The sequence below is a fragment of the Narcine bancroftii genome, chromosome 1, assembly GCF_036971445.1.
Source record: "Narcine bancroftii isolate sNarBan1 chromosome 1, sNarBan1.hap1, whole genome shotgun sequence".
In the NCBI taxonomy this organism is placed as follows: domain Eukaryota; kingdom Metazoa; phylum Chordata; class Chondrichthyes; order Torpediniformes; family Narcinidae; genus Narcine; species Narcine bancroftii.
The window spans coordinates 353,925,216-353,949,824 of record NC_091469.1 but is presented as its reverse complement, the minus strand read 5'-3'; the positions used below and the strand labels follow the sequence as shown (position 1 = coordinate 353,949,824).

The 24,609-nt window shown below is 42.4% G+C and overlaps 1 protein-coding gene and 1 long non-coding RNA gene across 7 annotated transcripts in view; one reads left to right on the top strand and one right to left on the bottom strand.

Annotated features, from left to right (window-relative positions):
• cpne4b (copine IVb) overlaps positions 1–24,609 on the top strand; it is a 426,362-nt gene that overhangs the window by 297,821 nt on the left and 103,932 nt on the right. The gene's annotated exons all lie outside the window — the stretch shown is intronic.
• The window catches only part of LOC138749630 (uncharacterized), a 62,407-nt gene that overhangs the window by 11,636 nt on the left and 26,162 nt on the right, over positions 1–24,609 (bottom strand). For both annotated transcript variants that reach the window (XR_011348786.1, XR_011348788.1), the window contains exon 3: positions 19,718–19,828. This is a non-coding gene — a long non-coding RNA (uncharacterized lncRNA). The remainder of the gene's footprint in view (positions 1–19,717; positions 19,829–24,609) is intronic.

Below are 24,609 nucleotides of genomic sequence, written 5' to 3'. Positions count from 1 at the left end.
TGGTTGGGGGTTGGGTGGGTGTGAGGATGGAAACTATTTTTTGTCTCTCAGATATCTGGAGTTCGTTGTCCTAAGAGTGGTAGAATCTGATCCAGAGTCCTCAAAATGAAAAAAGGATGGATGATTGTATGAGAATTATTCATAGGGCCATGGGAAAAAAAAATGGAGGGATGGTATTGATGGAAATGCTCAACCAGGAATTGGCATTGATTAAAAGGGACAAAGAGCCATGTGTGTGTAACAATTGCATTGACTTTACTGCAACATTTGAGATTCTTCCCTTGGCATCTGAAACCAATTATGTCACCAAGAAAAAAGATGTCACCCAAAAGTGCACTATTTGATGGTAACAACATATTAAAATTCTAATAATCTGCCACTCACATCTGCTAACCAACAATGTTGAAGATATCTGTAGCCACTTATGCCCAAGCAAGCAATTTATTTTTGTATCAATTTGGCGATCTTATGTTTATATGGATTTAATGGTATTAGTGGCATAAATGAAACAATAAAAAGATTTATACAGAACTCTCAAAATCAAGTGAATGAAACTTTCAGTTTACACAAAAGTGCTAGGGAAATTCAGGAGGGATGCAGTGTTTTTATGTAGTAAAGTTAAAGATGCATAATCAATATTTCAGGCCTGGGTCCTTCCTCAAAGTATGAGCACTCCATCAACATACCACCCAGCACACACTCTGTTCTCGCTGCTACAAAGAGGTATAGGTGCCACAAGGCTCAAACCACCAGGTTCAGGAACAACTTCTACCCCTGCACCATCGGACTCCTCAACAACAAACTCAATCAGGGACTCAGTTAAGGATTCTTACTTTTGCACTTTGTTTTTTCCCTCCCTGTATTGCAGTCAGTTTGTTAACATTTCTTAATTTGTTTACACATGTATGTTGTATTTTTGCACAATCAATAAGTGGTAATTCTTCCTCAGCCACAAGGAAAATAATCTAGAGTTGTATATGATGTCCTGCATGTACTCTAACAGTAAATCTGAAATCTGAGGAAAAAGCAGGCAGGTGCCTAAATAAAATGGTGGGGGGAGAAACGGGAGAGGAGCTCAGGCCCACAGGCAAGAGGTCATTGGTGGATATGGGTGGGAGGGCACAAGAGAAAAAAGCTGAGAAATTATGTACTCATTTGAGGTCTTCTTTTCTTTCCACACCTCTAACCTTCAGTCCCTCTGACTTCACCTATCCTTCTCCCCCCCCTCTGACCTCCCCTATCCTCCACCTCCACACTCTAAATTCTCCACTGATTTTTCTCCCCCTTCCCACCCTCCATCCCCCCACACCCTCCATTCCACTAGTCCCCACTCTAACACCTGCCTGGTCTTTACTATCCCCTCTGACCTTCCCCTCTCAGAGTCTGAAAATTGTCCTCAGGAGAGACCTCACCTTCGTCCCCCTTCGCCTACACCTCAATGAGTCCTGTGCATGCCATGATACCAAACTCTTCATCTCTGTGCCTACTTCTTCCACTATGACTCTCCACCCCTGACTGAAGACTCCTTCTGCCTTAAACATTCTCTTCCTCTTAGACATACTCAACCTACCCATCTGACTACTCTGGATCTTTATTTTTCTTACTGCCCCCAAGTCATCATCCATCTCAACTTCACCACTCCCCTCACTTATTCTAATCTCACCCAGTTGAAACGCTCTGCCTGCTACTCTCTCCAAATTGATCCTCACCTCATAATCAAACCCACAGACAAGGATTGTGCAGTTCTGGCACACTGACTTCTACCTTGGCGAAGCCAGACAACAGCTTTCAGACTCACCTACCCCTTCAACAGGACCCCATCAAAGAATATCAAGCCAGCATCTCATGCAACATCTCTACCTCATCACCTCTGGTCATCTCCCTCCCTCAGCCTCCAACCTCATTGTTTCCCAACCCCGCACTGCCTGGTTCTATCACTTACCCAAGATCCACAAACCTAATTGCCCCAGTTGACCTATTGTTTCAGCATGCTCCTATCTCATCTTAACTCAGCTTTTTTTTTACCCTAGTCCAGCCCCTCCCAACCTACATCTGCGATACCTCACATTCTCTCCATCACTTCAACAACTCCAATTCCCTGAACTCAACTGCCTCATTTTCACCATGGACATCCAATTCACCTGTTTTCAATCTCTCTGTCTCCATCTCAGGAGGCAAATTCCCTGCAGACATTTTCAACAAAACACCTAAGGCCTCAAAGCCCTTTGTTTTTTTTTAACAACAGACCCAATTGATTCCCTTCCATCATTACCCTCCACCGCCTGGCAGAACTTCTTTACACACTCAATAACCGCCTTTGACTCATCCCACTTTCTTAAATGTTTAAATTGCTAGTCACAGCATGGTAGAAGCCGATTCCAGCCATTTAAACCCGTGGCACCCAAATTAACCTATGATTCCATGTGTTTTGGATGGTGGGAGGAAACCAGAGCACAGAGAACAAACAAACAAACTCCTTACAAACAGCTCTGATTTGAAACCAGGTCACAGGCACTGAAATCTTCTTTCTTTGGCTTGGCTTCGCGGACGAAGATTTATGGAGGGGGTAAAAAGTCCACGTCAGCTGCAGGCTCGTTTGTGGCTGACAAGTCCGATGCGGGACAGGCAGACACGATTGCAGCGGTTGCAAGGAAAAATTGGTTGGTTGGGGTTGGGTGTTGGGTTTTTCCTCCTTTGCCTTTTGTCAGTGAGGTGGGCTCTGCGGTCTTCTTCAAAGGAGGTTGCTGCCCGCCAAACTGTGAGGCGCCAAGATGCACGGTTTGAGGCGTTATCAGCCCACTGGCGGGGGTGGGTTTTTCCTCCTTTGCCTTTTGTCAGTGAGGTGGGCTCTGCGGTCTTCTTCAAAGGAGGTTGCTGCCCGCCAAACTGTGAGGCGCCAAGATGCACGGTTTGAGGCGTTATCAGCCCACTGGCGGTGGTCAATGTGGCAGGCACCAAGAGATTTCTTTAGGCAGTCCTTGTACTTTTTCTTTGGTGCACCTCTGTCACGGTGGCCAGTGGAGAGCTCGCCATATAACACGATCTTGGGAAGGCGATGGTCCTCCATTCTGGAGACGTGACCCACCCAGCGCAGCTGGATCTTCAGCAGCATGGACTCGATGCTGTCGACCTCTGCCATCTCGAGTACTTCGACGTTAGGGATGTAAGCGCTCCAATGGATGTTGAGGATGGAGCGGAGACAACGCTGGTGGAAGCGTTCTAGGAGCCGTAGGTGGTGCCGGTAGAGGACCCATGATTCGGAGCCGAACAGGAGTGTGGGTATGACAACGGCTCTGTATACGCTTATCTTTGTGAGGTTTTTCAGTTGGTTGTTTTTCCAGACTCTTTTGTGTAGTCTTCCAAAGGCGCTATTTGCCGTGGCGAGTCTGTTGTCTATCTCATTGTCGATCCTTGCATCTGATGAAATGGTGCAGCCGAGATAGGTAAACTGGTTGACCGTTTTGAGTTTTGTGTGCCCGATGGAGATGTGGGGGGGCTGGTAATCATGGTGGGGAGCTGGCTGATGGAGGACCTCAGTTTTCTTCAGGCTGACTTCCAGGCCAAACATTTTGGCAGTTTCCGCAAAGCAGGACGTCAAGCGCTGAAGAGCTGGCTCTGAATGGGCAACTAAAGCGGCATCGTCTGCAAAGAGTAGTTCACGGACAAGTTTCTCTTGTGTCTTGGTGTGAGCTTGCAGGCGCCTCAGATTGAAGAGACTGCCATCCGTGCGGTACCGGATGTAAACAGCGTCTTCATTGTTGTGGTCTTTCATGGCTTGGTTCAGCATCATGCTGAAGAAGATTGAAAAGAGGGTTGGTGCGAGAACACAGCCTTGCTTCACGCCATTGTTAATGGAGAAGGGTTCAGAGAGCTCATTGCTGCACTGAAATAGCGTTGCACTAACCATACCGCCTGTCTCCAAGTCATTGGAATACCCATGGGTATCCACATGGGCTCCAGTTATGCCTGCCTTTTTGTTGGTAAGGTCAAGAAATCTGTGCCTCAAGCCAACACAGGCAAGACTCCTCAACTCTTCCCCCACAAGATTGATGCTGCAAGGACTCTATCCTTGGTGCTGCCTCATGCACGCCCAATGAGCTCATGAACATTATCCACTTTGTTGCTAACTTTTAACCAAAATGAAATTCATTTTGTCCATCTCTGGAAAATTCACCTGTTTTCAATCTCTCTGTCTACATCTCAGGAGGCAAATTTCCTGCAGACATTTTCAACAAAACACCAACTTCCACAATTACCTTGATTACACCTCTTCAAACCCTGACCCCATCTTAATTCCTCTGTCTCGGATGCATCTGCTCCTGGGATGTGGTCTTCCATTCCACATCATCTGAGAAGTTTTTATTCTTTGAATAATATGGCTTCCCCTCTCCCCCATTATCTCACCCCTTACCCGCATTTCCTCTATTTCCTGCTTATCTGCTTTGGCTTCTATGATCCTTGGGTTCACTTACCTCTCCACATGCAACCTATTGTCCTCCACAATTTCCATCACCTTCAACATGCGACACCTTTTCCTTCCCTCCCTACCTTCTGCAGAGACAGTTCCCTCTGTGACTCCCTCTCCCACTCATCTCTTCCCACTAAATGGTTCCTTAGTTACTAACCCTGTTGTGATGTTTCTTTTATTACAATAAAGAAACCTGGGTCCTTTTTAAAACAACTAGATTTATTAAGTAAGCAAACAGGACAAAGTAAGTACACATGCCAGATCTCATGCAGTGGCATCCATCCTGAATCTTCCCAAGATGCAACAGCATTCCTCAGATGCTACACACTCCATCTCTGACTCCTCCTAGTGGTAGCACTCTATCACTACATCCACTTTCCTTGAGATGCTTAATCAAACATGACACATTAATACAGTATTCTTTAATTTAAAGTTCAACACAAACGTAACCTGAACATCAGCAGCATAAACTTTTAAGTGTGTTGTTCTTTTTTATAAATTCAGTCTGTCAGGTGCTTGAACAACTTATGAGGTTCTTCTTAACATAGCTGCTTGTATCAGCTCTGCAGGTCCTTGTGTTGACTCTGCTGGTCCATTACTGCTTAGCACGGCTGGTGTTTCCTCTGTTTCTGTGCAGGCTGAATCCTCTACATTTATCTGTTCCTGCAGTGTCTCTGGAATTTTCAGAAGGCTCCTTCAGTTCCTCCTCAGCATTTGACCCTCCTCTGTTCTGACAGTGTAGGATCTTGGATTTACTTCTCCCAGAACAGTAGCCTTTTTGTCTCAAGTGTTGGAATCTCTGAGTCTTACTGTGACATGCTGTGCCAGTGGCCCTAAGCTTCTCGCTGACTTATCATAGTTTGCCTTTTGTCTCCCTTGCTGACACTTTTGTTTCCATTCGACACCCTGGTTCTTGTTTGGGTCTGCAGAGTAGGGAAGTGTGCTGTGTAGTCTATGTCCCATCAGAAGCTCAGCAGGTGACATGCCATGTTCAAGTGGCAAAGCTCTGTAACTCAATAGAGCTAGATACAGATCTGAGCCACTGACTGGTGCTTTTTTTTGAGCATCTGCTTACCTATATGAACTCCTCTGCTTTGCTGTTTGATTATGGATGCAGAGGACTTGAAGTCACATGACAGAAATCATACTCTTCTGCAAAGTTCTGGAATTCTCTACCACTGTAGACAATTTGAGGAATTCCATGTTTTGCAAAGATCGATTTTGTATATTGGGTCACACAAAGACCAGACATGCTAGGAAGCAACACCATCTCTGGATAGTTCGATAGATAATCAATAACCAGAAAGTAACTATGTCCCTTCATGTGGAACAGATGAGTCCAACTTTCTGCTGGTATGTCATGGGTTCCTCTCTCCTCTGTCTGCTTTCTAATGGGGGTGGGGGGGGGGGCTAAGGCAGATGAGTGGGGAATGGACGATATCCAGGTGAGGGCTGAGTTAATAGTGGTGGAGGAGAAGCCATGTTTGTGGAAGAAGGCAGACATTTTAGAGGCTCTGGACTGGAAGACCTCATCTTAGGAGCAGATGCAGTGGAGACGGAGAAATTGAGAGGGGATAGAGTCCTTGCAGGGGCGCAGAGTGTGAGGATGAGTAGTCCAGGTAGTTTTGGGAGTTAGAGGATTTGTGATAAATATCAGTGGAGGGTCTGTCTCCTGAGGTGGAGACACAGAGATCCAGAAAAGGGAGAGTGACATCGGAGATGGACCAGGTGGGTTTGAGGTCCGGGTGGAAATTAGCCACAAAATTGATGAAATTTACGAGCTCATTGTTGGTACATGAGGCCACCCGATGTAGACATTGATGTACTGGATGAAGAGTTGGGGGGAGGTCTTGGAGCATGTTTTGCACCACAAAACCCACAAGCAGGTAGGCATAGCTGGGACCCATGTGGGTACCCATGGCTACTCCTTTAATCTGGAGGTAGTGGGATGAGTGAAATGAAAAATTGTTAAGGGTGAAGACAAGTTCTTCCAGGCAGAGAAGGATGGTGGTGGAAGGTGACTGCTCAGGTCTGGGGTCCAGAAAAAAATCCGAGCAGTCTCAATGCACCTTTTTTGTCAGTGGGTCTGGGCATCTCTAAAATTACTCTCACCTTGCTCTTGTCTGGCTTTATTCCTGCCTCTAATAGCTTATCTCCCAGAAAAGTAATTTTCTTCACAGCAAACTGATATATTTCTTGTTTATCTTTAATCCATACTTCTGGATGTATTGTAGCACTTTGATGAGCCTTTCATGGTGTTGTTTTTGTGTGGATCCTCAAAGGATCATGTCATCCATGGATACACATACCCCATTTATGGCTTCTATGATGTTCTCCATTGTCCTGTGGAACACTTCCAGAGCTGAGGAAATTCCAAAAGGCATCCTCAGAAAGGAGTGTTGGCCAAACGGAGTATTAAATTTACAGTATTTTGTGCTATCATCATACAGTTTTATTTCCACTGGGCATCTCACTTGTAATTTCATCCCTCGTTGGAATCTAATAATGTTCTCTTTTTATATTGGCATTCAAGTCTTTTGAGTCCATGCACATATGTAGGTCACCATTCTTCTTTTTGACACACACCATTGAATTCACCGATTCTGCGGGCTCCTCCACTTTCTTTATGACCCTTAGTGCCGTCATTCAGCCGAGTACCTGCTTGAGCTTTTCTTTTAGTGGCATGCAGGACTGGCTGTGTGTCCTCTTTTAACTGTATCTTATAGGCGAATGGTAGAACTCCAAACCCTTTGAAGATGTCTGGAGAATGATCCAGTATTTCCTCTACGCTGCACTGTGCATGGTAACTGTTAATGTGATATACCTTCTAACTATGTTTAAGTTTTCACATGCTTTGTCACCAAGCAGTGAATAATGCCCATCTGGGACCACTGTGAACCTGAGGTGGTGCTCTTTATCTTTAACTCCACCTTGAGTTTACATGTACCTTTCATGTCGATGCTCTGTCCATTGTAGACTTTGAGCAATAGAGGATATGCATGGATGTATGGCTTTATCTTCATTGCCCTGATGTCGCACTCAGAGATCAAATTGACCTTTGCCCCTTGTCTAACTTGAAAGGAATATTTGTTCCATTTGTATGCAATAACACAGTCCATTTATCCTGCTTGACACTGTTCACTTCCTGCACCACCATGCCCACGAAAAGTGTATCACTGAGAGCAGTTTCTTCTATAGTGTGTACACTTTTACTTCTGTTTAGTTTCCCTTTAGAAAAACATTGCTTAGTGATTCTGCCCTTGGCACTTGTTACAGACTTTTCCATAAGCTGGTCATTGCTTTGGCACGTTGTTTGTGGGTGTATCCAGACACTGTGGGCACAACTATGCCTTCATTTTCACTGGCTTTTACACTATCATTGAATTTTTTTGCATATCTTCACAGCTCTAGATAAGGTAAACTCTGTCTCTCATAACAACTATCTCACTTTCTTATCATTAATTCCAAACACAATTTTATCACAGATCATTGAATTTTGCAGCAATCCAAAATTGCATGTTCTTGCATGCGCAGGCAAAACATGTTTCTCTTGAAAGTTTCATTTTTCTTTGGTGAACAGTGTTCATCAACATCTTGATAACCTTGTTAAACTTTCTCTGGTCTTCTGCCTTGGCAAAAACAAATGTGTTGAAAACCTTTAGAGCTTGAAGTCCCGCAACGGGACCATGTATCCGGTTCATTATCAATTCTAATGACTTGCAGGTACAGTATAAAGCTTTGTTTTATGGTTGGCATTTCCAGTCCATTTTACAACATTAGGAGTTTTTAAACTCTCCATATTTTCACTGCTGGTAGACTGTTACTACGCACACTGTGTGTTTCTTTTTTTTCTTCACTCCTGTGCACAGTAGAACTTGGCTGTTTCTTCCACTCTTGGCTGTTTTTCCACTCCTGGTACTATGCAATGTTTCTTTTATTAAATGAAGAAACTTGGGTTCATTTTAAAACAACTAGATTTATTAACTAAGTAAATAGCACGAAGGACACAACAAACACATGCCAGACCTCATGTGGAGGCATCCATCTTGAATCTATCCAAGATGCAACAGCATTCCCCAGATGCTACACACTCCATCTCTTATTCCTCCTGGTGGTAGCACTCTATCACTTCAACTGTGACAGCAGGAAATGCTGCACTGGCTCCCACACCCCCTCTCTCAACACTATTCGGGGGCCCCCCAACAGTCCTTTCAAGTGAAGCAGCACCACTTATGAATCTGCAGGGGATCCTCTACAGCATACGGTACTTCCAATGTGGCATTACTACAGTGGCAAGCACTGAAATTGCACCCTCCCCCCCTCCCCAGTGAGAGAGAAAGGGTGGGAAGGGAGGTGGGGGCAGAAGGAAAGAGATAGACAAAGTGCAGGCAGGCAAGGAATTAGCTGCCTTTTCCTTTAATGCCCCCATGTCCCAGTCTGCCTTGGCATAATGAAAGGGCAGCATGCACAGAGCACTCATGGAAGGGTTTCTCTGCTGTACGGAATTCTGGGAAGGAAGGTCAATCATCGCTCTAGGCCAGGGGTGTCAAACTTAAATTCACAGAGGGCCAAAATTGAAAACTTGGACTAAGTCGTGGGCCAAACTAAATATTTATTGAAAATTTTCAACAACATCTGCATGTTTTCTCTTCTTTCAACATATGTAATGTTAAACTTTTTCTTATTAAAATAAATGTTTAATAATAGTTTTGGTTAAACTCTTTCCAGAAGAAACATTAACAAATGAGAAATAAAATATTCAATAAATAATATTTCTGTATAGCCTTTAAGCTCCGTTTAAATGTATTTTTTTTTTCTGAAGCCAACAAGTCAAAAAAATAACAACTTGCTTCAATGACAAACAGGTTTGTCTTTTAAAATGATGAACATATAGTCTGCCTCCCACCTGTCTTGAAAGGTCCTGTTTCTGTCTTTCGTTTGGCCATTTTTCGTAAGGGGTTTATTACATGTGAGTGAGGCGACAGGTCGCAGATGCTAATGAAAGTAAACATTGGAGGTGGGGGCGATTAGCGGACTGACGCCAATGCATTTGCAAAGCATTCTGGGATTTATAGTATTAGCTGTGCATGCGCTATACTGGCGCGGTGGCCAGCGGGCCAGCTCTAATACATATTTGATATGATCTTGCAGGCCAAATATAATTATATCATGGGCCAAATTTGGCCCGCGGGCCTGAGTTTGACATGTGTGCTCTAGGCGCTGCTGAGGGCCAGAAATTTCGCTTTGGCATCTTTTAACTAGGGGTTCATATCTTGGCATTGATTTCCAACATAGCAGAGAGGCAGGGGGATCCATCCCTGCTGAAGGGAATAAATTATGTGACTCCTATGTGGGGTGGGGGAGGGATTGGGATAGATAGAATTAATGAAGCAGTCGAGCTTCGGGAGTTAGATTTGGAGGGGGGGGCCACAGACTGCTGGGGCTGGAATCAACGAGGCAGTCAGACATTGCATCGGACTTGGGAGTTAGATGTTGGCCTTACTTGGGCAGCGCCACTGTGGGGGCAAGATCAGAGGTCGAGTGGGTGGGTGACAAGCATGAAGTGAAAGACAAGGATAATTTTTCGGCTTGAGCCTAGGGAAATAGAAGACCTTAATGACCAATAAGCTGTAAAAAGTAAAACAAAAGTATCCAGTGTGTTACGAGCCCAAAGGACCCCAAAACCCAGCAGCAATAGACATTCACCAATACAAGTGGTTTTTAAAACAAAAGTTATTTTTAATCAACTTTAAACATGAAAATAGAATCAAACTTTAACTTAACTCTATACTTAACTAACCCAAATTAACCCCCTTCTAATTCTAAGCACACGCGTATGTAATGTGTGCGTAAATTTAAGAAAAGTTCTTTGATTCACAGTTCAATCTCACTTCTCCTTCTTCCAAGTTCTCTGGATGCAGACAATTCTTATACTGTGCACAGAATTCAACATGTATAAAGTTCACCAGGCTTTGGTGCTCGAAAGGTAAATGTTTACTGCTCAGGAAGGTTCATGTAGGGTTTGCAGAGAGATTTGTTCTTCCAGGATTTCCACAACTGAGGTACCACCATTCGTCACCTCAAGGTCTTGCTAATGAAACTTGCCCCATCAGGGTTTTCCAGGTGGTAACTTCTTTCTTCAAGCTACCACAGAGTTCCATTCTCTTATTCCAAGAGAAAGATAGCACTTCCAGCCATCCACCTTTGGAACTTTTCATCAGTTTCAACCAGCTCTTCCTGGCTTGCACTGTTTATGATAGTACAGATTCTATCACCAATGTGTATATGTACAGATTGTAGTGTAGAATGGACTGACAAAAGGCAAAGGAGGAAAAACCCAACACCCAACCCCAACCAACCAATTTTCCCCTGCAGCCGCTGCAACTGTGTCTGCCTGTCCCGCATCGGACTTGTCAGCCACAAATGAGCCTGCAGCTGACGTGGACTTTTACCCCCTCCATAAATCTTCGTCCGCGAAGCCAAGCCAAAGAAAAGTGTAGAATGACTGTGATTGGCTGAGAGCATAGCCATTCCTACTGGCAGGTCTTAAAAGATTGCTCCTAGCCAGACCAGGTCATTCTGGACTGGTCGACCTACATGTGATATGCTCCAGTCTTTTAGTTAATAAGAGCCTTGGTTTGGATCAACAAGTCTTTGGTTCTTTTGACGCGCACTACACTGTTCAACTGCTTTTTTTCAGTGCCACACACACACAAGCTGAGAGGGCTTCTCTTCTCTCCCTCCCTCTCTCTCCAACTGAAACTTCCAGCCAAAAACATGTGATTCACTCACTTGCAAAACCCCCACCTTCTTCAGCAAACAACAGGAGTTTTTTCTTCTGCTCAAGCTGTTGTTAGATAAACAAAACCCAGAGTGACCTTCCTGTAAGCACCCTGCAGAAAGGTACTTGTAGCCATCCTGGCTCCAGTTCATTCATTTTATGACATCAGTTCAATTATCACCTACTTATGAAATGTGTTTACATTCTCCAGAGATCGTCAGTATTTCTTTAGTCTTTCAAATAAGATCTGTTTTAAAACGTGTGAAATGTGTGTATGTATGTAACCTACTCTAAATCTTACCAAATTCTCCCCAAATATTGCCAAATTCTCCCAAAATATTTATCCATTAAAAGTGTGGATAGTGAGATGAAGGCTAGTGTGCCAAACATCTACTGCACCACCCTGTCAGTGTCACAATTTTCAGGAAACTATGTACTTGTAATGAAAGTGATCAAATGTTATTTCAGGTTCTGAGGGTTTTTTAAAATCATAACATAATGAGTTTGAAGGAATATTTTGAAGAAGTACATGGAAGGGTTCCCTCAGTGATTTTGACCAACGTTCATGCTGAACAATCCGTCAATAACAAATTGTCTGCTCTTTATCTGATTATGGTTGTGTGTGCAAACTGGCCTACTGCTTTTCCTACATTACAATAGAGATTTCATTTGAAATGTATTTAATTGGCTGTAAAGAATTTTTACTCTGAAAAGGACATGAAAGGCATTGCGAAAGCAGACGTTCTTCCTATTATCAATCTTGAGGTAGTAAAGTTTTATTTTCACATTTTTTTGAATGTATAATTTTAAATTGCATTTGTGCACTGATTCTTCTGTAATATGAAAAAAAAATCAAGTGTATCCTACTGAAGGAGTAGCCTTTACTCTGGACTAATCATGGAACAAATTGAGACATCTATTTCAATCTTTTGTCCTGCAAGGCAGCCTAAAATTGGATACTTTTTGTATTAAAACATAATTAAAAACTAAACTATATGTAAGGCAGAATTTCACATCACATCAAGCTATTCCAATTGATAGGCATTGTCATAACATCAATTACATATTCCAACCACTTAGTATGAAATGGCTGAAGGCCCTTATCTGATAGCCAGTTCAACATGTCCCTCAGCACATTATTTTCAACTTTAGATTATGCCAGGTTTCAGCACTTGGTGTGGAGGCCACCTTGCTCTGGAATATCATTATCACGTTTACCAAAAGGTGTCTTAGAGTTTCCTGATCTCTAACAATAATTGATATATATATATCACAGGGCTCCAGCACAGAAGCCTGTGTTTATGGAACTGTTTGCAAAGAACTTTGAGAGAGACATCTCTGCATCTTTGGCAAAAGCACATTAGAGGTGAAGGGAATTGTTTCAGATCCTGAGCAGTTGTCTTGATGGCAGGGCAGGGTGTCACTGCTTCTCTGATCATATCCAAATAGCACTGTGGATTTTAAATCATAGAAACATAAACATACAAGCCTCAGAAAATAATGCTAATCTGACACCCTCCAGAATTTTTCGAATGAATCCTGTATTTTTCACTCTCTTGGCAATCACAGCCTTCACAAGTTAATATCCAAGTTCAGATCAAGGAAAGACAGAGTCTACAATGAGGTACAATCATTTCCATCTCACACAATGTTTTTCCCACGGGCAGTGCGAATGCTGAACAACCAAAGGAACTGCTCACACTAACCATCCGAGACTCTCATATGTCCAAAACAATATTTATTTATTTGTATTGATGAAATCCTTGTCCTGCATATGTACTGTTTGTCTGCATGTGTGTGGCCTGGTTGTGTGTCTGCATGTCTTGCACTGAGGACCGGAGAACACTCTTTTGTTGAGTTATACTTGTACAATCAGATGACAATAGACTTGATTATTAAACCCTTTCTGCATGGAGGACTTCCATTTTATGGAAGACAATTGCATTTGTGGCTCAAACATGTGTCATGCTCGTTCATGGAAAATGTTTCCTTCAAGCAGAAAGCACTGGTGTTGAAAAACAAACTAAATCCTATATCCAATGAATAAATAAAAATTTGCATTTGGTCTATAGTTTGAGGTCAATTTGACATAATTGTGATTGCATTCATCACATAAGATAATTAACCCAAAAATGAAGGCTGAGTCTCCACTTTTTTAATGAGGTAATTTCCTTTGGTGCATTATTAAACCAATCTGCTGTCTTTAGTGCATGGATGACTTTTTTGAAGAGGAAATGATCCTTCATTGATATATATTCCTGAATGAAAAATTACTAGTGGATTATCAGGCCATTTTGTTTAGTTGTTAAATTCATTGCTGTTTAGATAAGACAGATGTTGAATTGGGTTCCTAGTCATTTCAGATTGGCGAATGTTAGGACCACCTATCTAGTCAGGATTTGGATTTGTCTGCTATGTCACTTGGGTATATTCCAGGCTGAGAGAAATATCCTTGGATTCCAGGGAATCCAGAGCTCTCGGGTTTAGCAGGATTTAATTGAACTGAATGATCAGCTAAGATCTTATCGAATATCAGAATATGATTAATGGAGCCATTGAACAACTCCCGTACCTTTTTCTTGCATTATTTCAGTGAGCGTCTTTGTGGATTCACAGCAATTATAGAATTATTTAATATTTTAGATAATAGCATTTCTTTATTATGCAACAATGTAGTAATAGTGCCCCTATCCACAGGAGGGCACTATTCTCCCCAAACTGAAAAATTATTCCTTGTTTGCAAGTTGTGGATTTGGTGGACATTATTTAAATTGATTCCTATGTTTCAAGAAAGTGTTTGTGGATTATTTATGTGGTAAGGGTCATTAGGATCAAGATTCATATCAGGATGCCACTCTGCAGCTACCATCAAGGATTCACACCACCCAGCACTCGCTCCGTTCTTGCTTCTACCATCAGGAAAGGTATCAGTGCCACAAATCTCGCATCACCAGGTTCAGGAACAGCTACCCTCCAGTATCAGACTCCTCAACAATAAACTCAATCACAGACTCATTTAAGGACTCTTTCTTTTGCACTTGATTGATTTTTTTTCCTCTGTATTGCATAGTCAGTTTGTGTACATGTCTTTCTTTGTTTACATGTACATGTTGTGTGCATATTTGTTTGCACTATCAATAAGTACCTCACCACCAGGAAAAAGAATCTCAGGGTTGTATGTGATGTCATATTTGTACTCTGACAATAAATCTGAAATCTGAATCGAGGATGACTTGCTTCCATTCTGGTTTTGTGAGGCCAACTGGGAACCACAGATGGGACAGAATATGGCTGATGGAATGGGCAGCTGTGTAGTTTGAGAGGTAATCTATAATTTCTGCCTCTTTTATAGGGGTTCTTTGACTCCCAGTTTGTGAAATAAGTACTTTTGAAGTGTAGACACTATTGTAAAGTTAAAAATGCAACAGGCCTGATGTGCACAGCAAATTTCCGCCATGTGATAACAACATTTGATAATGTGAGTTGTTCTGGGATAAATGTTGGTCAGGATTCCAAGAATAGCTCCCTGTTCCCTTTCAGAATTATACCATATGATTCCTTATGCATTTCTGAGTGTGTAGATTGTATTCCTTTCTGTGCCTCTTCCAAAATGTGGCAATTAATTCCACAGAGGACTATCACGTCCCAGTCTGAGAACCAAGTGTCTGGATCTCATTGGACCCCTAACCCAGAACTCTGACTCATTGATAATAGATTGTTATTAACCAATTAATAGTTAACCTTGTCTAAAAAAAACTATGGATAGTGTGTATTTTATCCACTTCTGGAGGGCACAGTTAGCATAATGTTTAGCGCAACATTCTGGGCTCTTGTAAGGGGTTTGTACAGGGTGATTGATAGATGCCAGGTAAGTGAATTTTCCATGGCTTGAAATAACGTGTTGCATGGATTGGTGAACTAATGTCGAGGCATGCCAATTTTAAATTTCCGTAGTTTTTACCTATTTATTTTTGTGATTTTTTTTTGCTGGTTGCTTGAATTCTAGATAACAGGGGGTTACGCTATGATTGTAGAAGACCACACTCTTTCCAAGTATGTTGTGGCCCCTAGGTATTAGCCACAGGAGATAGAGCTGACAGAGCCCACCATTAATCTAGTTACTGATGCTTTCAGTTTGGTCTTCATTCATTTTCTTACTGTTCTTTATGATGGGGACTTTTTTTTAACCATCATTAGTTTCAGCCAGCTTTCATGCACCTTTGAACCTGAACCAACTTGTTGCAATCTAGAAACTCAGGGAGAGAAAGGATATTTTTGTTCTAATTATCTTGTCTTTACAGGGTTGGTTATTTTTGGATTCTTTTTTGCATGGAACTTACTTTTTTGGGGCATGTACAGTATTCTCTGCACCCTTTGTTGCATCCCTGTGTTTAGTTTCTCATTTCCAAAATACATTTTGTCATGAAAGCTTATTGATTACTTATAATTATTTAATTGTATTATATCCTTAACTTTCTCAACAATTTTCCCTTTAAAAGTGAACCCCACCCCAGTTCTTCAAAGCAGTTCCAGTCATGTTAATTCCTAAATCACTTACCAGTCTGTCTACTGAAGTGTCAGAATCTTTCAAAGATTTGGCAGAAAGGAATAATTTGACTGGAATTCTGTGCAACCCTGATTTTTGGCTCAGGACCTGTTGCTTGTCAAAGATTGACAAGAGCTTTTGGTGACAAAGCAGAGACTCAATAATGTTTAGGTGGCAGATCAGTGATTAAACATTGGCATTTTGTTTGAAGCTGCAACTGTATATTAGACAGATAAGGAACACTTGTCACAAAATATTATGAGTCCTTGTTGATTGTAGTCATCTAGTAGTGTGTAATGCTCATTAAGTTTGCAATGACGAAGTGTCTTAGGGAGCTCTGGCACTGTTAATTCATATTTGGCTTGAAATAACATTTCATGAAAAAAATATTTCATTCAAATATCAAATTCAGACTTCAAATTGAAGGTTACCTGACACTACCGCTATCCAGGCTATAGCTCATAATGTTTATCCATTGTCCCTGTGCTCATTCACCTATACTCTCTCTCACTCAAGCAAAGACTCAACTTTGAAATTCTCATATATGTCTACAGCATTTTTGTGTGTTGCACTTGACTGCAGCTCCTGCAGACTTTGTTGTTTAATCTCCTGCAATTCTGGGATCTTAATCATTCTTGATTTTAATCTTTTTCCCATTATGGTCACAGTTAAATTGGCAGAAAGTTCTCTCGGGATCTATTCTTCCTTATTTCCTTGGAACCATTTTAACCTGGTATCTCTGGAATTTTCATTAATAAATTTTTTAAAAGTGCTCTTTTATCTGGAAAAAACAATAAAAGAAGGAAGAGCAGAAAATTCTAAAAGCACACAGCAGTTTGGACAACATTAATGGAAAGATAAACAGAGTTAACAATAAAGGTTGAAAACAATCAGAACAATACATGATAAAGGAAAGGATGCCAATTTATTTTGGCAGAAATTAAGTTATCATGCAACTCAGAAGTTTATTAGTACTGTTGTGACTGTAATAGATCTTTGGTACAGTTATCCAATTATCCCACCCCTCGATCCTATCTCCATAGTCCTTCAAATTCCAGCTCCTTAATTTGATTACTTTTAAATGCTCTAAATTTAATATTTCATGTTTTCTTTCTCAGATAATTGGTTTATACTGATTATCAATCTGTGTTAATCTCCACCACCACTGGAAGAAGTTTCTCCCAACTTGCCATTCTAAAACTGCTCAAAAATGTGAAGATTCCCTTCAGCTGCTCTATTCTTAAGAGAGTAACCTTAAACTCTCTCCTTGTTACTAAACTCACTCATTCCGGGTAATGTTCTGTTCAATATTCTTTGAAACCTCTTGAAAGTTTTGGCCTCTTTCTGAAAGAGTATCACAGTATAACTGATGTTACCTTTCTTATCATGCATTATATTTTGTTTCACAGTATTATAATATTCTAAACATTTTTAAGAATGGACTCCAACAATTTCCCTAAGAGAAATGTTTGGCCAACTATGTTCTGGTTTTCCAATTTCTTTCTTGAATATTGGCGCTACATTGAATAGTGTTATCAACACATCCATTATATTCGCAATTACTTTCTTTAAAGATTCTAGGAATCAAGCCACCAGATCCCAGAGATGAGTTGACCTTTTAGTTTGCTTGGTCATTTTTTATGATGACACAGATTATTTAAAATCCCTCCCTCATGATAGTCCCCAAATTTTAGTATCTTTTATTATGAAACCTAATCTAATATAACTAATACATATTTGTTTCTTTCCATTTCTTTATTTCTTATTATTTAATTCCACTGTTTCATCCTCAAGGAGCTAATGTTTGCATTCAAGGCATGGTTAATGTAGCGGTTAGAGCAATGCAGTTACAGTGCCAGTGACCCGGGTTCAAATCTGGTGCTGTCTGTAAGGAGATTTTATACATTCACTCCGTGTCTGAGTGGGTTTCGTCCAGGTGCTCCAGTTTCCTCCCACTGTTGAAACCGTACAGGGATTGTAAGCTAATTGGGTGGCACTGTCTCATGGACCAAAGGGCCTGTTACCATGTTGTATGTCTAAATTTAAATTTAAAATTCTTTACTCTTTCCCTTTCTTACATACCTGTAGCAGCTCTTCCTCTCTGTTTGTATCTTGACATACAATATATATTTGCTTCTTTCCATTTCTTTATTTCTTATTATTTAATTCCACTGTTTCATCCTCAAGGAGCTAATGTTTGAATTCAAGGCATGGTTAATGTAGCAGTTAGAGCAATGCAGTTACAGTGCCAGTGACCCGGGTTCAAATCTGGTGCTGTCTGTAAGGAGAGTTTGTACATTCACCCCGCGTCTGAGTGGGTTTCGTCCAGGTGCTCCAGTTTCCTCCCACTGTTGAAACTGTACAGCACACATGTCAAACTCAGGCCCACGGGCCAAATTGGGCCCATGATATAATTATATTTGGCCCGCAAGATCATATCAAATATGTATTAGAGCTGGCCCGCTGGCCGCCGCGCCAGTATAGCGCATCCACAGCTAAACTACAAATCCCAGAATGCTTTGCAAATGCGTTGGCGCCGGCCCGTCAGCCCGCTAATCGCCCCCACCTCCTCTGTTTACTTTCATTAGCATCTGCGACCTGTCGCCTAACTCACATGTAATAAACCCCTTACAAAAAATGGCCAAACGAAAGACAGGAAACAGGACCTTTCAAGACAGGTGGGAGGCAGACTATATGTTCATCATTTTAAAAGATAAACCTGTTTGTCTTGTGTGTGGAGCCAGCGTGTCTGTAGTTAAAGAATATAACATACGACGACACTATGAAACGAAGCACCAGGACAAGTATAAGGATCTGAATGAGAAACAAAAGCTCCAGAAGGTGGAGGAGATGAAAAGAAGTCTGGTTTTACAGCAAACTTTATTTTATATTTTATTTCTTATTTGTTAATGCTTCTTCTGGAAAGAGTTTAACCAAAACTATTATTAAACATTTATTTTAATAAGAAAAAGTTTAACATTACATATGTTGAAAGAAGAGAATACATGCAGATGTTGTTGAAAATTTTCAATAAATATTTAGTTTGGCCCATGACTTATTCCAAGTTTTTAATTTTGACCCTCTGTGAATTTGAGTTTGACACCCCTGCTGTTCAGGGATTGTAAGCTAATTGGGTGGTGCTGTCTCATGGACCGGAAGGGCCTGTTACCATATTGTATGTCTAAATTTAAATTTAAAATTCTTTATTCTTTCCCTTTCTTACATACCTGTAGCAGCTCTTCCTCTCTGTTTGTATCTTGTTTAGTTGTTTATTCTGCAGAATAAATTACAATTACCTTTGAAATTTATTCTGCAGCTGGTTCCTAAAAAATGTCAAATTCTCTGATCTACAAACTGTCTTTGTATATAATGTGCTTATTTTTTAATCTGATGCATCCTTCTTCTAGTCTTTCTTGCTCATTGGAATTAACCTACACTGAAATTTAAATCTTGTCCACTTTCTTACACTTTGATCTCTTGTCCCAGTCCACTTTGGCCATATCACTTTAATTATTTAAATTTAGGGCACTTATTTCTGACCAAAGCTTTGAACCTTCACACTAAGTTTGAAATTCTACCATACTATAATAATTCTTTCCTGTGTCATCTTTTATTTTAATAATGTTATCCTTTTATATTGCACAATACCAGGTTTATAAAAGCCTGTTTGTTCCCTAGTTGGTTCATCAATGTTTAGCTCCATGAAGCCATCACAAGCACACTTTATGAATCCATTCTCAATGCTACCTTTGCCAGGTTGGTTTATCTATACCAAAATATTTTCTGTTTTTATCCCAGATGTCCAGCTTCAGCAGATTTTTGAGAAGTATTTCCAGACAATTTACAAGTATATAGACAGTTACAATGTGGGAAATACTGCAGACTACTTGTTCACATAAACAAACATAAATGTGATAACAACCTGATAACCTGTTGTTAACAATGTTGATTGAGGAATGAATTTTAGGATTCAATGTGGGAATAACTCCTCTGCAGGTTCTCAGAGCTTTGTTGTGCAATCCTTTCCAAGCATCTGAAAGAGCAGACAGGGCTTTAATATTACATTCAAAATAAGGCATTTTGATGATTCAACTCTCCTTGAGCACTGGACTGTTTTATTGAGGCTTAAGTCTCTGAAAACAGAAATTAGCAGATGATTTTCTAGTTCAGGGAAGGTGGGGTGGTTCCAAAGGGATCAAATATGACCTCAGGAGATGCACATTCTCTTACAACAGAAAGCCTGTCTAAAGCTTCAACAATCTGCATCCCAGGTTATTGTCCTAATCTCTTAGATGAGGATCTCTATGATAGTTCTCATCAGGAGTGAATGATCCCAGTAACTATTTTCAATATTATATTCTATTCCCTGTAGGCTAAATCCTTACTTAAATGTTGCTACATGTATATGTGGAATCTAATCATGCACTTTGAAAATAAAGAACTTCAGTCATTGAAATTGACAGTTAACAATAAGATGAATAAAAATTGCCTATTAATCACTACAAAATTGAAAAACCAGAAGATTAGCATTTGCTACATCTACTGGCTCAGAATGACTCCATCTGATTATCTTTGGCTTGGCTTCGCGGACGAAGATTTATGGAGGGGGTAAAAAGTCCACGTCAGCTGCAGGCTCGTTTGTGGCTGACAAGTCCGATGCGGGACAGGCAGACACGGTTGCAGCGGTTGCAGGGGAAAATTGGTTGGTTGGGGTTGGGTGTTGGGTTTTTCCTCCTTTGCTTTTTGTCAGTGAGGTGGGCTCTGCGGTCTTCTTCAAAGGAGGTTGCTGCCCGCCAAACTGTGAGGCGCCAAGATGCACGGTTTGAGGCGTTATCAGCCCACTGGCGGTGGTCAATGTGGCAGGCACCAAGAGATTTCTTTAGGCAGTCCTTGTACCTTTTCTTTGGTGCACCTCTGTCACGGTGGCCAGTGGAGAGCTCGCCATATAACACGATCTTGGGAAGGCGATGGTCCTCCATTCTGGAGACGTAACCCATCCAAGCGCAGCTGGATCTTCAGCAGCGTGGACTCGATGCTGTCGACCTCTGCCATCTCGAGCACCTTGACGCTAGGGATGAAAGCGCTCCAATGGATGTTGAGGATGGAGCGGAGACAACGCTGGTGGAAGCGTTCTAGGAGCCGTAGGTGGTGCCGGTAGAGGACCCATGATTCGGAGCCGAACAGGAGTGTGGGTATGACAACGGCTCTGTATACGCTTATCTTTGTGAGGTTTCTCTGTTGGTTGTTTTTCCAGACTCTTTTGTGTCTTCTGGCGGCAAAACTCTGCATGCCAAACTGCATGAGTTTTTGAAGCTTTGTTGGGACCAAGGAAAACTGCCTCAGGATCTTCGTGATGCCACCATCATCACCCTGTACAAAAACAAAGGCGAGAAATCAGACTGCTCAAACTACAGGGGAATCACGTTGCTCTCCATTGCAGGCAAAATCTTCGCTAGGATTCTACTAAATAGAATAATACCTAGTGTCGCCGAGAATATTCTCCCAGAATCACAGTGCGGATTTCGCGCAAACAGTGGAACTACTGACATGGTCTTTGCCCTCAGACAGCTCCAAGAAAAGTGCAGAGAACAAAACAAAGGACTCTACATCACCTTTGTTGACCTCACCAAAGCCTTCGACACCGTGAGCAGGAAAGGGCTTTGGCAAATACTAGAGCGCATCGGATGTCCCCCAAAGTTCCTCAACATGGTTATCCAACTGCACGAAAACCAACAAGGTCAGGTCAGATACAGCAATGAGCTCTCTGAACCCTTCTCCATTAACAATGGCGTGAAGCAATGCTGTGTTCTCGCACCAACCTTCTTTTCAATCTTCTTCAGCATGATGCTGAACCAAGCCATGAAAGACCCCAACAATGAAGACGCTGTTTACATCCGGTACCGCACGGATGGCAGTCTCTTCAATCTGAGGCGCCTGCAAGCTCACACCAAGACACAAGAGAAACTTTCCGTGAACTACTCTTTGCAGACGATGCCGCTTTAGTTGGCCATTCAGAGCCAGCTCTTCAGCGCTTGACGTCCTGCTTTGCGGAAACTGCCAAAATGTTTGGCCTGGAAGTCAGCCTGAAGAAAACTGAGGTCCTCCATCAGCCAGCTCCCCACCATGACTACCAGCCCCCCCACATCTCCATCGGGCACACAAAACTCAAAACAGTCAACCAGTTTACCTATCTCGGCTGCACCATTTCATCAGATGCAAGGATCGACAATGAGATAGACAACAGACTCGCCAAGGCAAATAGCGCCTTTGGAAGACTACACAAAAGAGTCTGGAAAAACAACCATCTGATTATAAAATGTAGTAAAAACACAAGGTTGGAGAAACCTAACCGACGTTTTGGACTTGAGCCCTTCATCAAAGTATGGGAAAATGTCAGTAGGCGTCCAAGAAAAAGAATGGGGTGTGGGGGGAGGGACGGTCACAAGGGAGGAAATGATAGGTGGAGAAAGAAGGGAAGGGACAGCAGAGATCAAGGGGAGGAGGGATGGCTAGGGGAAGGGAGGGAGGAGAATTGGAAAGAGGAAGTGAAGAGGGGAGGCAGGGCCAGGTCAACCTAATACCAAAAGTAGCATATGCTACGGACCCTACATTTTCAAGGGCCCCACGCTAAGTGCTTGCAAGCTATCTTCGGTGATATGGCTGTATGTACTGGCTGGCCCACCCTCTGGGGATCTCCCTACCTTAGCTTCTCCCTTAATCCTTCTCATGTGACTCCTGGCTATAAAGGTTGAGTTCCCTCTCCTTCCTGCTTATTTTCCTAGCCTAGACCTGGGCCAGCAATCTCTTGCTTAATAAAGCCTATTGCTCCCCTCAGTCTTCTGTCTGCATTATTATTGGTCTACCGATAGCACCCAACACTATCAATTCAAGTACGAGGACATCCTGCACTTCACCATGATCCAGTCTGAAGCGGCCTGCCAGATGAGCGACCTGGATCGTGTCACCGAGGCCTACCTCAATCTGGCATGGGGCCACGAGCAGCTGTGCATCTTCTCTATGAAGCCCCTGTGTGCAGTGACTGCCCACTGCTGCTACTCTGATTGGCGGCTCATTCCACCCAGCCACATGACGGCTTGCCCTGGCCAAGGCGTGTGCGCACTGACATCACAGTGCTTGCAAACATCTCTGAGCTCTGTTTCCTCATCAACGGGCTGGTCCACAGAGGAGCCTGTAGCCTGGCCTGGGGGTGGAGGTGAGTTCTTGAATGACAGTTTGTGCCTCCTCTCCCCCCCTAATGGCCCCCTGATTAGTTCTCTTCTGATGCCGGCTCTGCTATGCAAGTAAAAGATTTATGTGTTTTGATATTTATGTGTATTTTTTTAATTTAGAATCCCTTTACAACATTAGGATTAGGGTTATGCTACAGGCCCTGCACTAGCTTAATCTGGTCCTGCGGGGAGGGGAAAGAGGAGAGCAGGTTAGCAGAAACTGGAAAAGTCGATGTTAATGCCATCTAGCTGGAGAGTGCCCAGATGGAAAATCAGATGTTGTTCCTCCAACTAACAGGTGGTCTTGGTACATGTGAGTTTGGGAGGGTGACACAGAATTGAAATGGTTGGCTACTGGGAGGTCTCTGTTACTGTTGTGGACAGAGTGAAGGTGCTCAGCAAAGTGATCTCCCAATCTGCCTCCAGTCTGTCTGATGTAGAGAAGGCCACAAAGGGTGCAAGTGTGGCACCTCCTGTGGCCACAGGGAAAGGTGTCAGAGGGCAATTGGTGGGGAGGGATGAGTGCACGAGGGAGTCATGGTGGGAATGGTCCCAATGGAAGGCAAAGAGAGGAGGAGAGGTGAAAATGTGGTGGGATCCTGTCGTAAGTGCCAGAAATTCCAAAGGATAATGTGTTGGATGTGGAGGCCGGTGGGGTGGTAGGTGAGGACAAGGGGGATTCTATGTTTGTTACATCTGGGGGCGGGGTGCTAGAGCAGATGAGCAGGAAATGGAGGAGACACGGGTGAGGGCCGAGTTGATAGTAGTGGAGGGGAAGTCACGTTTGTAGAAGAAGGCAGACATTTTGAAAGATCTGGATTGGAAGACCTCATCTCGGGAATAGATGTGATGAAGTCGGAGAAATTGAGAGAAGAGGATAGAATCCTTGCAGAGGACAGGGTGTGAGGAAGTGTAATCGAGATAGTTGTGGAAATTGGTGGGTTCGTAATTATATCAGTGGAAAGCTTGCCTCCTGAGATGGAGACAGAGCGTTCCAGGTCAGAGATGGACCAAGTGAGTTTGAGGTCGGTTGGAAGTTGGCCGAGTTGACAAGCTCACGGCGGGTGCATGAGGCAGCCCCAATGTAATCATCAATATAGCGGAGGAAGAGTTGAGGGGTTTTTCCTATGTAAGCTTGCAGCATGAGGGTACCCATGGCTACAACTTTGATTTGGAGGAAGTGAGATAAGTTGAAGGAGAAGTTGTTTAACATGAGGACAAGTTCTGCCAGTCAGAGGAAGGTGGTGGTAGAGGGTGACTGGTTGGGTCTCTGGTCCAGAAAGAAGTGAAGTGCTTTAAGACCCTCTTTATTGGGGATGAAGGTATTAATGGATTGGACATCCATCGTGAAGACGAGGCGGTCCAGTTCGGGGAATCTGAAATCATTCAAGAGATGGAGGGCATGTGTGGTATCGTGGATTCCCAGTTCCTGCTCCCTGATTATAAAACAGTCTGGTAATAATCATTTTATATGATGACCTGAACTTCCCAAGGGAATGACGTAGGAATCAAGCTGTCTCTTCAATTTCCGGTTATTATGCAATATTCAAATGAAATTTCATGCATGAAATTGACATTTTTATTT